The sequence below is a fragment of the Phyllostomus discolor genome, chromosome 5 (genome assembly GCF_004126475.2).
Source record: "Phyllostomus discolor isolate MPI-MPIP mPhyDis1 chromosome 5, mPhyDis1.pri.v3, whole genome shotgun sequence".
Taxonomy (NCBI): Eukaryota; Metazoa; Chordata; class Mammalia; order Chiroptera; family Phyllostomidae; genus Phyllostomus; species Phyllostomus discolor.
This window is the reverse complement of record NC_040907.2, coordinates 807,385-821,222: the sequence shown is the minus strand read 5'-3', so window position 1 is coordinate 821,222 and position 13,838 is coordinate 807,385. Positions and strand designations below refer to the sequence as shown.

Below are 13,838 nucleotides of genomic sequence, written 5' to 3'. Positions count from 1 at the left end.
GCCTGTGTGCCTGCCCCGCCCCAGGGCAGCGTGGTCCCACAGCCCCTGCAGGGGTGGGCGCCAGTGGCCTCGCTCCAGGAGGCAGGGGCACCAGAGTCTTGGGCGCGCGGGACTGGAGGCCTCTGCCCAGCCCCCCGGGACACGTCCGGGGCGGGGGGGCCGGTGGGCGGCAGACTCAGGCCAGGCAGGAAGGACAGACCCGCTCGGTGCCGCTTGTTGGGGGAGACGAAGCCACGGGGGTCGGTGTCAGCGGGCTGCTGACCTCTGAACTCTGCCTGCTCTGTCTGCCACCTCCCACCTGCGCACAGCCGGGCGGGGCGGTTCCGGGCGAGGGCGGGGCTTCCTGTCTGAGCGGCGCACGGGGAGGAAACGAGCAGGAGCTTCTCACCGAGCGCAAAGCCACAGGCGCCGACTCCGGGAAGCCTCAGGGAGACTTCCGAGGGTGCCAGACGCCCCGGTGGAAGGCGGGCCGCACCCCCCGGAGGGGCCCCTGGCGCCCACCGCCAGGCCCTGTCCGCCCGGGGTGCTGGCCCAGGCGCAGGCCCAGGCCGAAACCGAGGGCCAGGTCCCCCGCCGACCGCGCTGCCCCTGAAGCGGCGGTGCTCGTCCGAGCTCCCCCGCGAGGGGCGACTGTGGGCTCAGGCCTGGGGGGGTCAAACCCCACCCCCCTGCGAGGAATCCCCCACAAAGGAAGGGACACCCACTGTCCACCTGACAACCCCCGGTGAGACCACCCGGGGACACACACACGGGGGCACCGAGCAGGTCTGGGTGGCGGCCAGGCCACCGTGCTCACACCCACCCCCGGGCCCAGCAGCGCAGGAGCCAGGCGGGCCGAGCTGGCCCATGTCTTGGCCGTGGCCGGATCTCCATCAGCTCCTCGGGAAGGGGTCCCAGCACTTGGAAGTCACAGGTGGGACAGAGAGCAGAATCCCCCAGACCCCAGCCCACTGTGGGCCGGACACCAGGAGACCAAACAGGACAGAGACCCAGTGCCCCTGGTGCGGCCCCCGGAGCACACCAGCTCTCAGGGGCGGTGGCAGGTTTGCCAAACCCAGGGCTGCGCCGAGAGCTACGCCCAACTCCACGGGGGTGCGGCAGGGCGGTCCCCAGGACACACGAGGGAGCCCACGGCAGGCGGCCCCGTCTGCACGCCCCGTGGCCCACGAGCCTTGGCGTCCCGGCCGAGCAGAGGGGCGCCAGCAGCCCCCATGTGGCCCCCAGGCCGGGATGGCCATCACCTGGCTCCCGGGACACCCTGCACATGGAACCAGTCCCTAACTCCCGACCGGAAGTCGGACACGCGCCCGGCGTCCTGCAGCAGCCGGCAAGGGCGGCTCCGAGCAGGCGGCACCTGTCGAGGCCTGGGTCAGCAACAACCAGGACAAGCCACGGCCGGGCCCAGGGAAGTTCCCGAGACACACACGGCTGCGGGACCAGCTGCATGCGTGTGGCCTCCACAGCCCTGGGGCCTGCGCCCACCCCCGAGAGAACGGGCAGAGACTGCCGGCTCCCGGGCAGAACGGGAGGTGTCGGTGCGGGATAAAGACAAGCTGGGTCCCCCGCTCCGCCGCCCCGCCGAGAGAGGACTGCCAACCTGACCAGCACCTGCCCCGCCAGCGGGGAGCGCCCCAGGCAGGGTACACGGAGCCAGGGGCGTCACCTGCGAGCACGTGCTGCCCTGTGTGACGCCCGGCCCAGCAGCCCGTCACTCCGCCCTCTGCAGCCCCCCCGCCCCCCCGCCCCCCTGCAATCGCCCCCGTGCACCGTCCCCGCCCAGGTCCCAGGACACAGGAGGGGGCCGAGCTGTGGACAGCGGCCAATCTCAGCCGTGGCCGTGAGCAGCTGCCACTGGAAAGCATCCACGCCACGTGGTGCCACGGAATGAGGCCACGGGGACAGAGGCCCATCGAGGGCAGGTGGTGCTAGGAGCTGCCTGCGGGGGGGGGGGGGGGCGCGGGGGGTTTCTGGTCGCTGGCCAATGAGGCCATCAGAGGGGGTCCGTGGGCAGCGCAGGGCGTGCAGACAAGGGCGGCTCAGCCCCACCCCCCGCACCGCACAGCTGGGGCGGGCACCCCTCCTCGGGCACACGCGGCCTGCTGGCGCGGGGAGGGAGGCTCGCAGCGCAGCCCAGCAGGGGAGGGAGACCCCCCCCCACAGAGAGGGCCACGGGCACAGGAGCGGCGGGTGCTGCCGACGGGGAGGCCTGCACCCCCACGGGCGGGGACGTGGCGGACGAGCGGCAGCCACGTGCCCAGGCCCCCTCCCCGGCCAGCACCCAGCAGAAGGTGAACTGGGGGCCGAAACCTCAGGGCGTCTCCCGCCGCCCCCCAGAGCTAAACGGGGGCACACGTGGACCCGCCAGCGCTTGCCAGACGGCCGGCACAGGTGTGGTGGTGGAGCGGAGGGTGAGACCCCGCCCGTGCTGCCGCCGCGGGGAGGAGCCGGGCCGTGGGCAGTGGGGACGCAGGGTGCGGGGTCCTCCAGGTAAAGCACAGCCCCCCCCCCCGGCAACCCTGCTCCAGGGCACGGACCGGGGGGACCAAAAAGCACACGCCCACACAGCCGTGCCGCTCCCCGCTGGCGGTGCGCCCCACACGCGTGCCGCAGCCGTGTCAGCGGCGAGCGCAGACGTCGGCCACAACGGGAGGGCCCGGAGCGGCCGCTCCGCGAGGCCGACACCCGGGGCCGGCGGGAGGCTCTGCCGCCGCACAGTGCGACTCTCCCCGCACAGGCGGGCCCGGACGGCGCGGGCCCTGGGCGCCAGCGGCGGGGTGTGATGTGACCGGCGTGGCCGGGCAGCGGGCCCCTGCAGGCGGCGGAGGGCGTCCCGAGGTGACGGGTCGGGCGGGGGCCGCGCGGGAAGCCCCTGAGCCGCGCACAAGCACAGAAAGCATGAGTTTTACGGAGTGCGGACTGTCTCAACGAAGGCGTCGTAGAAAATCCTACTTAGAAGGAAGTACAACGAATCGGTGGAGAGCCAGACCACCCAGGGCCGGGGCGGCTGCCTCGAGGGGCAGGGCTCGGTGGGCAACGCTGCCTGGGCGCCACGGATGCACCACGCCGAGGCCCCTGAGGTCAGGGCTCTCACACGCACCACGCACCACAACCTGGAAAACGCCCTGGTCAGAGAGCAGGGAGCAGCCCTGACTCTGTCAGGGGCGAGCCTGAGCCCCCGAGCCAGGGGCTGCCTGGGCCCCGGACTGCGGCTGGTCTGGGGGACACTTGGGGACGTGGGCCCCTGGAGGCTGCCCCCTGCCAGGAGGGGACGGGCACCCTGGGTTGGCCCTAGGCAGGGTGCTAGGGCCGAGTCCACTCCGGACAACACGGCCAGGCCGGGGCCACGGGCAAGGCCCCACCCACCGGCTCTCACACCTGGCACCAGGTCACCGGGGGGCAGGTGCCTCGGGATCATCGCTGCACACGGAGGCGACGGGCCGGGGGGCCGGTACCGGCCCCCTTCACCGGACCCAGGACCCTTCTCTCGGGTCACCGAACTGGCACTGGTGCCCCGCCCCCCGTCTCCCCACCCCCAGGGGCCTGAAGACCCAGGCCCCCTCCAGCTGACCTGGCCGGCCCCAGCCCTGGCCGCAGAGCAGCGGGCGACGGGCGCAGACACACGTCGAGGAATCGCAACCTGGCGCGTCCGCTCCAGGGCGGCTCTCCCCGCGGCGGCCGGACTCCAGGGGCCGCGGCCGGGGGCCGTGCTGCTGGCGGGGAGTCGCTCCGCACTGAGAGGGGAGGTCCCACCGAGCGCTCAGTCAGCCGGATCCGGGAGAGCGAGGCACACTGTGGAACACCGTGCACTCTGCACGCCAACCCAAGGCCTCCCAGCGCCAGGGGCCGTGCGTCGGCGCCAGGTGCATTGGGGCTGTGCAAACGGGACCCCGTCACGAAGCACCTCGGGTCCGGGGCAGCCGCGCTGCCCCCCCAGCCCTGGTCCCAGTGCCCAGGCGGGGCCGGCACACCCAGGGCAGAGGCCACACGCGCATGAGGGCCCTGGGGGACACATCGCTGCTTGCAACCGCCTGCTCACTGCGGGAGGTCGCCCCGGACCTAAGCAGATCCCACGACACACTGTCCTCTCAAGGCAACGTGGAAGCCTGTGCCCACGTTCCTGGAGGTGAGTGCCCCGCCCCGGCCCCTCCCTGGTCTAGAGACCACACGGAGGTCCTGGCCATCAGCACTGCCCACCTGACAGGTCACAGTTCCTGTTACGCTCACCTGGAGGCACCCCACTCTCTGGGGGGTGCACGGGAAGGTCGGATTTACAGAACCAGCAAACTCCAAAATGAAGTGGAAAGAGCAATTTCCAAGGGTTGCTTGGATTGAAATAAAAATTAGGTGCTGCATTCCTCCTGCTGCTCACCGCCCCCCACCCCCCCACCCCCTGGCTGAGGAAGCCTCGGGCTCCGGCCCTCGGGGCCCCACACGGGACGCGAGCCAGGGCTGGGCTCCCAGGAGGGCCAAGCGGCCCCCAGTCTGTCTGAACAGGAAGGAACCCTCCAACGAGAAGGGCGGGCGCCTGCGGCCGGGGGCCACAGTGCTTCCCCCGCCGACGCCCCGGGCAGGGGCCCTGGGCGAGAGCCACAGAGCCGAGGCCGGAAGTGGGTTTCCGCGAGCGCGGGGGGCATCCGTCTCGACCGCAGAGACCTCTGTGCCCCTCGTGCCGCCGCCCACAGGCCCTCCCCCAGCCCACAACCCTCTGGTTTCGGGGCCAGGAGACCAGGTGGACGGAGGGGTGGGACTCCCCTCCCTTTCCTCTCAGCCACCGGAGGGGGACAGCTCAAAGGGCTCGACACACACACACACACACACACACACACACACAGACGCCCAGAACGACGAGGCCATTCCGGAAACCCGGTTCGCTCCGGGGGCTGATGAGCAGGAGGGGTCCCCTGGGGCCCGGCGTGGGGGGAGCCGCGTGAGGGGCAGGGGCTCCCCTGCGAGCAGCACCGCCGCAGCCAGGCCAGGACGGGAAGCTGCCGGACCAGGGAACCGGGGACACAGCCAGGGACTGCGGTGGAGCCCTGGGGGGTGGACGCCGAGAACCGGCCTCAAGAAAGGACAGGCTTCGCGGCCCGGCAGCCCCCACCCGCCAACGTCCCCCAGGCAGGACGCTCCCCGCCACGCCTTCCATGCAGAGCCCTCCAGGCCCGGGGGTGCCGACGCTGCTTCAGACGAGGGCCCCCGGCCCCAGCACCACCGGGCGTCCGGGCCTCCGCTGACCGGGGCCCCTGGCTGCACAGGGCGGCGGGCTCGCCCGGAAGCTGGGAGCGGCCAGAGCTCGCAGCGCTCCCCTGTGGCTGACCCACCCTGCTGCGAGGCCTGGACCCTCCCCTGCCCCCACCTGCTGCCAGGAGGGGGGTGGGCCCCCTGCACACCTGCCTCCTCCACGGTGCCATGCGCCCGGCCTGGGGACACTCACAGCCACTTTCCTCGAACCCCCGGGCACCTCGCACCCACTGCCCCCACCTGGCCCTGTGCCAGCACCAAGGCCCGTTCCCAGCTCACGGCAACCCCTGCCGGCGTGGGCACCCCAAGGTCTATGGGTGTGCCCGTACAAGTGCACGTGTGTGTGGCACAGGCACACGTGTGACAGCACACAGTGCCTGTCACCTACAGGAAGTGAGGGGCCCTGGGCACAGCGCTGGGGAGGCTGCTGCGGACCCCGTGGTGTCAGGTGCGGGGCACACACAGTGCGGCGGCAGCCCGACGGGAACTGCGGGGAGCTGCTGGCGCTGCCCCGGCCCCGGGGGCCCCGCAAGTCCTCTCCCAGGGCTACGGGCGGGGGAGAGCCCTTCTGGCCGCAAGTCTGGGTGGGCTGGCAGGTGGCGGTGGGACAGGGCCTCGGTGGAAGGGTCTCCCCCCCACCCCACAGTCTGGCCACGGGGCAGGTGCTGCTGGGGGACCGGTGCTGCTGAGCCGCAGGCGCGCCCGGCACAGACTCCACCGGCCACCGTCACGGCCCTCAGGCCCCGGCCGCTGCTGCCTCCTCCTGCCTCCCACCGCTGAGCCGAACGCCAAGCAAGGGTCCCGGAGCGGGCGACCCCCCAGGCCTCGGCCGGGAGCAGATGCCGAGCGGTTGCAGCGCGCACACTCAGCTCCGACCCCAGGACACCTGACCCCACACGGGGGCTGTCTCCCCCCGCTGCCCACTCCTGCCAGCAGGACCCGGGCCCACTGAGGCCCCGTGCAGAGCAGAGCACGGCTCCCGCATCCAGCCCCTTCCCGGCACAAAGGCTCCGTGCCGCTGTGAGTTATGCACGAGTGTGCAGCCGCAGCGGCACCAGAGTGTGGGCAGCCGGGGGGGGGGGGGCAGGCAACCGGACCCCAGGGTGACAGGGTTCCCGCCCTGCAGCGTGGCCACAGCCCCCACGCAGCCCGAGGCTGAGGATGGGCAAGAGACAGACACAGGCTCCGCTGGGCAGGGCTGGGGGGGTTGTAGGGGTCAAAAAACAAAGACCTCCAAGCCTGGCCCCGAGTCCCAAACTGCACCCTGGACCCTGTTCCATCACCCAGGTGCCGAGAGAGCAGCCCTGCCATGTGCCAGGGACCCGGCGACAGCCAGACCCCAGGGCTGGACACACTCGGTGCCACCAGGGCCCCCGCCAAGAGGAGCTGCTGGGCCTGCGTGGCGGCCGCCACGGGCCGGGGTCAGCACAGGGGCCACGGACCCTGGCGCCCACCGCCCCTCCGTGGAGCGTCCCCAGGGACACACACAAGAAACAGCGACCCCCGCAGCACCCCACCTGCCAGACCCACCTCAGCATGGACCCCGAAGGCGATTCCCCCAGGAAAACCACCCAGGGGGCTGCAGCCCGCACCCCTGCCTCCCACTGGAGGGCAGGTGGCTCAGGCAGGGGCACGGCCAGCGCTGGGCTCCACGCCACAGACGTCCCCAGGGGCACCCCCGGGCAGAGGGCTCGCGGCCCACGTCTGCACGGCGCCCAGACCCGGGTGGAGCCCAGCGTCCTCCAGGACGCCTGACCCCGCGGCCCCTCCGGCGGCGGCGGCAGCAGGCGGGGCCCCCCGCCACCTGTGACCTGTGCACCCAGGGCGGAAGGCCCCGCTGCCGCTCCCCCGGCGTCCTGGCGGGCCCGTCTCTCACCAAGTGGTGCTTCGGAAGGGCATCCGGGGGGACGCGGGGTGAGCGCGGCCCCGGCCCCTAGAGGCCAGCGCCGCCGTCCGGCCGAACGGTCTTCCCAGGGCGGCACGGACACGGGACCCCCAGCCCCTCCTGCTCCGCGGTGCCAGCGCGGGCGGGGCGAGGGCCCAGACGTGGGCGGGACACGGCTGCAGGGACGACACGTGACCGCGTGTCCCGGGACCCGCGTCCGTGCTCCTGAACGGCTCTCTCACTCGGGCTAAAGGGGCATCGCGTGCTCTGACAGTGCCGCTCAGGCACAACCTGGATCTTCCGCTTTCCTTTACCTGGAAGCACCTTAGACGGCCGCAAACACCCTGCACGACGGCGGAAGGGAGGCCAGGGCTGCGTGGGCGAGGTGGGCGCTGTTCTCCCGGAGGCGGGGCGGGGCCGGCAGGGTCCTGGGGCCACGGGCCTCCCACGCGGCCGGGCCGGGCCCGCTGTGGCCACGGGTGCCGGCTGCGAGGCCCACGGGCCCACGGCACCTTCCAGCGTCCCCGGGAGGCCGCCCGGCCAGCGGCCCCACCCGGGGCGCGGGGACTCGCAGACCACGCTCTCAGCTGCTTGAAAACCGAAGGGACCTCCCACCCGTGAACACCTTCCCCGGGTGCACCTGCGGGGGCTGCTGGGGGGGGGGCGGGCGCACACCTGAGCCGCAGGCAGCGCCGGCGCCGCGCCGCGCTCCCGGCAACACGCCCGCGCAGGACGACCTCGCGAGCAGGGCCCCGCCACCCCGCCCGCCACCGAGCCCGGAACGTCCTGGCGCGCGTCTGACCGTGAGGAGGGGACACCGCCCGTCAGTGACAGCAAGGGCGTCTCCAGTGTGCCCGACTCAAGTGACAAAACCACGTGCTGCCTCTCTCCGTCGTCCAGGGGTCCGGCCGGGGGGCACGCCGGCACACAGGAGCAGGCGGTCTCGTCCCTGACTCCCCTGGGCGCCAGCCCGGACGAGGACAGCCCCCACGGAGCCCTGGGTGGGCACAGCCTGGGGGGAGGCAGGGGAGGGAAGGGGGGAACTGGGCGCCCCCTACAGAGGCACAGCCCCTGGGACGGGGGCCAAAGGGCGGCAACCGCGGTGAGCACGGCATCGTGGCCTCAGCCCCCACGTCCAGAGGCCACCGGCCCCACGCCTGCCCACGGCCCCGAGGAAAGGCATGGTGCCTGGGCAGGCCAGCTGCCTGTGCCGGCAGGGGGCTGGGCGGGCAGGCGGGATCGCAGGGGAGGCTTGTGCGGAATGGACTCGAGGCCTGGACGTGGTCATTACCACGGCCAGCTGGCCCCAGGCCCACTGCATGCTGCCCCCTGCAGGACAGGAGCCCCAGGGCCACCCTGTGGCTGCCTAGTGGTGCCCCTGGGCTGGTGTCCCAGGGCGGGCTCCCCGGGGGGGGGGGGGGGGGGGCACACGAGTCCTGCTCCGGTGGAAGGCATGGCCTGGCCGTCCCGGCCGCTGTGGCGCAGGACGGGACACTTTCACCCGCCCCCCAGCCAGGAAGTGGAAACCAGCGGCCAGCCCCGCCCACATGCAGGGCTGCCGGGCTTCCTGGCGCCTCCGCCTCCCGAGCGCGGCAGACGCCCGGGTTGTTTTCTCTCCATAGAAACCGACACAACACCGAGGGAGTGCTCGGGCCGGCAGGCGGACGGTGGCGGCGGTGCTGCCAGCTGCAGCAGCTCGGAGCCCGAGGCTGACCAGCGCCAGCCCAGACACCAGGTCGGCCCCCAGGGCCTGGGCAGGAGGACGGCCCCTAGGGCCCCCCCCAAGGGTCGGAGCTGTGCTCTGAACGTGGGGCTCAGGGGGCAGGGGTCCGCAGACCCGGCCACCGCCAGCTCCACCCGGCACCCAGGGAGGCAGGGCCCCCCAGGGGCTCCGGGATGCTCCCCGGTAAAACCGACGGCACGCACTGCACAGCACACCCGTCCCTCCAGAGCACGGACAGAGGGACAGGCGGGACTGACACACACCTGTCCTGCATAGGGTGTCGCTGCCTGTGGGGTGGGGCAGGGACAAAGGGCCCGGCCGGGCCCCGGCCTGGGGCGGGGAAGCGCAAGCCGGCCCTCCGGGGCTGAGCGCGGGGCTGGGGCCCTCGAGGGGTGAGGTGCGGAGCGCGGCTGCTCCGGGCCACACCTGGTGTTTCAGCTGGAAGGCGGGTGACACAGCTCTGCCACCTGGGAGCGGCCGCCCGCAGCGCGGCATGGGGGTCCTGGAATCGCTGACCCCAAACACCCGCCCTCCCACACGAACCCTGTCACTGAAAACCCGGCCCATCTCTGAACCGCAGAACCCTCCACAGCTCGGGGCCTAGCCAGCTGGCCCCGAGACCCTCGCCCCCCGGCAGGCAGGTCCCCGGCCCCGGCCCCGGCAGGCCTGGCAGGTGGAGGTGGCCTGGGCTCCGGGCTCCAGGGCTCCCGCCCAGGCTGCCAGGCCCGTGTGCGGGTGAAGTCCCTGCACAGGGGACAGCTAAGGAGGACCTGGCTCTCCGCCCCCCACGGGCCTCGTCGGACCCCCGTCCTCCACGGGCTGAAACCACGGCCCTGGCAGGAAGGGTGGGCCCCTCCAGGCCACGTGTCTCTGCAGAGGAGCCGCCCCCCGGGGAGCGAGGGCAGGCCCCACGGACCCTCCTCTGGGCCCGGGAAGCCCCGCCCACCGGACGCGGCCGGCTCCCGGCACAGGGGTCCGGGCCCACTCCGCTCACCGAGGACCAGGTCCCAGTGGGGACGGGCCCAGGCTCCCCCCGCCCACCTCACCCCTGACCCTCGCTCCGAGAGTGGGGCTCAGACGACCCCATCAAGGGGGGTGCCCTGATCTAATTCCTAAAGAGCTGAGCCACCGCCTCGACGGCCCCCCGGGGGCGTTCGAACGGGGCTCGCACTCAGGGAGGCGCTCACGGGGCTGCTGGGCCCGGGCAGGGCCCCCCCAGCACACCTCGGGGCGCCCTCAGCAGGGCGGGGGTGGGGTCCCCCGAGGGCCAGGGTCCCGCAGCCCTGCTCTCAAGAGGCCTTGCCAGAGAGCAGGAGGCTGCTGGCCCCCGGCCGCGACTGGCCTTCAGAGGACACTTGCGAGGGGCCGGAGCCGGGGAGAAAAGCCCCTCTGTCTGCAGGGCTGGGCGGGCGGGCTTGCCTTGGCAGGGGGACAGCGGCCGCAGGCCCGCCCCTCCCCCGCCCCTCCCGTGCAGCTGGAGCTCCTCCGAGCAAGGAGGCATTTCCTGCATCCCCTCCCCCCGGTTTCCCGGCGTTCTTGGCAGGCCCAGAGAGGAGGCAGCGAGAGCTGGGAGGGGGCCGGCCCCAGCCCCACTCCCCGGCCCCCCCTCCTCGGCCCCCTCCCCCCTCGGTCGGCGCTCAGGGCTTGGACTTGGAGGAAGGGTGTGCACAGGGCCCGGAGGTGGCCCGCGGGGGACCGGGGCTCCCTCTGTGGCTGCCCTCCCTGGAGGGTGTCTTCCAGGCCCATGGGGCCCCGAGGCCGTGCAGCGGGAGGGGACCAGGGCACGGGTGGCGGGCAGGCGGGGTTGGGGCCGGCCCTGCAGACTGACTGCACGCCCCCAACGACCACGGGTTTTGGGACGGGTTTCAGGAACCCCTGCCTGGGGCGGGGGGAGCTCCTGCAGGACACAGAGGCGCCCAGTGGGCAGGAGTGCGGCGGCTGGTCCCTAAGTCCCTGCCCAGGCGTGATGCAGACGTGGGGGCGACAGCCCTGGGCCACGGCTCAGGACACCTCAACAGAGTGTGAGGGAGGGGCTGGCCTCCCCCACGCCTCCCAGGGGTGGGGAGCCCCGAACCAGCCGCCTCAGAGCGGAGGGAGGCCGGCACCCCGGCTTGGAACAGCCCGTCGGGACGCCACCCTCCCAGCAGTGCGGCGGGTCCCCCAGGGGCCAGGCTGCAAGCGCCTGGGCTGCGTCGCTCACGTGGGCTCGGGCCCAGGTAGCCCTGAGGGGGCCCGAGGGGGTGTCCCTGGGGGACTGCCGAGTCCCGGCCTGGACCCCGGGGCTTCGCAGGGTGCAGGTGGGCGCTGCCCCGGTGGCCACTGGCTCCGGAACACGGCAGTCCCTCCCAAGCAGCTCTCCCAGGGCCTGGATCGTCGCGGCCCCCCAACAGTTAGGGGGACCCCCAACCACAGCACTCAGACGGGTCTGCACACCTCAGGGTCCCCACCCCCAGGCCAGGACCGACCCCGAGGAGACGCCCTGGGGCTCTGTGGGCCCTCAGAGGTGCAGGCGGGGAACAGGACAGGGCCTCCCCACCAGGCCCTGGGGCTGCGTGGGGCCCACTGTGCCCCGAGACCTGGAGTGGCCCCACCCCCGAGGCACGGCAGAGACCCCGGGGCCTCCCCCGGAACAGGAGGGCGCGAGCAGGTGGAAGGGCCCGACAGGAGAGGGGGAGTGTCTGTTCTGTGAGCAGCAGCACAGTCGGTCACCCACGGGGGCTCCCCTCCCCTCGCTCAGGTTCAGGGGCCTCGGACTGCACGGACGGCCCCGAGGAGGGCCGCTGGTCTGACCCCAAGGGCCCGGCGTGAGGCCAGCCTGCCAACCCCCCAGCAAAGGCGGCAGGGGCCAGCCCTCTGGCACTTAGGTGCAGCCACGTAGCTCCACCCTGCCCTGCGAGCTGTGACTGGCACGTGGGCGTGAGGACCCGGCTCGAGCAGCCACTTTGAGCCGTGAGGCAGGAAGTCACACAGGGACGGCAAGGATGGCACTGTGTGCGCCTGCCGGGCCGGCAGCCTGTGCGTGTGCACACATTATCACATATCATCGTCATGCACGGCCATGGCACGCCCCCGCTGGGAGCCACGGTGCGGAGAGGCAGCGGTCGAGGGTGGGGGGGCACAGCCCCCGAGTCCCGGTGGACAGAGGGGAGGACACACGTTTCCAGACGCCCCGTGTGTTGGAAGTCTGACTCGGTCCTCCTTTGGAACAAGACACGTGTCCCCGGGCAGACGGAGACCTCCCCTCTCAGCCCCCGAGGAGAGAGGTGGCAGCACCAGGTTCTGGGGGGGTCCCCACAGCAGCCCTGGGGGTCCCCACAGCAGATGGCAAAGGGCCTAGACCCCACAGGCCCCTGCTACAGACACAGGAGACACCGCCCCCCCCCCCAAGGCTGCAGGACGGGAGAGAAGGCCCTCGACGGCCGGGATCCCGGACCGTCGGGGCCGAAGCTACAGGAACAGGCTGTTGCCTTCAGGCCGCAGCACTGACAATTGTCAGGGAAGGCACCCGGGATTCGAGGGCCGCGGGCGCCTGCCCTTCCTTTCGGGGGCACCGCCTGCAGCCCCCGCTCCAGGCAGGGCTCCGGGAGGGGACGGACCAGGGTGAGTCTCCTGCAGGGGCCGAGACTCTGTGCACCTCGGGAGGGGGCCAGGAGGAGCGGGCTGGGCAGAGGCCGCAGGCCCGCCTGCCCAGTGAGTGCTGCAGCCTCCCGTCGGGTCCCCAGGCCGCCCCCTCTGCCCCCCGTCCCAGAGAAGGGCCTCTGGCTGCCACAGAGCAGGGGCCTGGGGTCCCCAGGGGCATGTCCCGCCCGGGGCGCGGGGGGGACGGAGGACTGACACGTCCCCCTGCAAAGCACTGGCTGCGACAAGGCACACGGCCCCCGGGCCTGGGCCGCCGGGCAGTGGGGCCGAGGCAGCGTCAGGGGCCTGAGCTCCACCAGGGCAGGCGCAGCCGGGACCAGGGCCCCCTCCCCCACAGAGCGGCCCCACCCCCACCGCGCTCGGAGCGAAAGGGACGCTGGGACAGGCGGGACGCAGCCACTCACCCCCGGGCCCGGGGGAGGAGGGCGCGAGGCGGCCCCTGGGGCCTGGCCCCAATGCCCTCGTGGGCTCCCAGGGCTGCGGGAACCCCTGCCCGGGCCCAGGGGAGGGGGGGGCTGTCCCTGGGAGCCGGGGGGTGGCCAGGGAGGGGTGCAGGGCTCTCCCGAGGAGCCAGGAGAGGAGGACGCCGGGCTGCTGGGGCCCCGCCCCCGCCAAGCCCCCTTGGGAACTTCCTTCCGGCAAACATTTAAAGGCACAGCGGAGTGTTTCCTATAAACTGCACCCCCCCGGCCGGGGCCGGGGCAGCCCCGGGACACAGGGCCCGGCCCTGCCCGACCAGGTCACAGAAGACTCAGACGCCCCAGCCACACGCAGCCCCAATGGCACCGCCGGCCAGTGTCCCGGCCCGGCCCCTTCCGCTGCTGCACCCTCCCGGGCGGGCGGGGCCCTTCTCCTCCCGGAGCAGAGGGGCTGCAGGAGCCCTGGGGTGGGGGGCCCGGCCCGGGGGGGGGGACGCTGAAAGACCGGGGTGCCAGGACCACCAAGGGGCCCCAGGAAGAGCAGGACGAGTCGTGGGGTCCGCACAGCCGTGCTGGGGACAGGGTGGCCGCACGCGGGAACGCACGCTGCCACGGAGTGGACGGGGCACTCGGGCGTCCTGGGGGCAGGGGGCAGGCACCTGCGGCATCACCTGCGCGGAATCTCGGGCGCCTCCCCGGCCCGTGAGCGTGGACCTGCCCCTGGCAGACGGCGGACGGCCGGGGTACGCAGAAGCAGGGCTACGGGAGGGCAGGAGTGTGGGGCGCTGGGCCCGCCCTGCGCTCCGATGGCACTCTCAGGAGCCCTCAAACCGGAAGACTGCCCGCCACCTCAGCTGCGCCAGGTCCGGGGTGGCGACACCAAGATGGCCCGAAGACGGGGCCACCTGGCGGCCCACTGCACCCTTCCCCAGGG

The 13,838-nt window shown here is 73.2% G+C and overlaps 1 protein-coding gene across 1 annotated transcript in view; it reads right to left on the bottom strand.

Annotated features, from left to right (window-relative positions):
- SKI (SKI proto-oncogene) overlaps positions 1–13,838 on the bottom strand; it is a 55,138-nt gene that overhangs the window by 6,911 nt on the left and 34,389 nt on the right. The window lies entirely within an intron of this gene.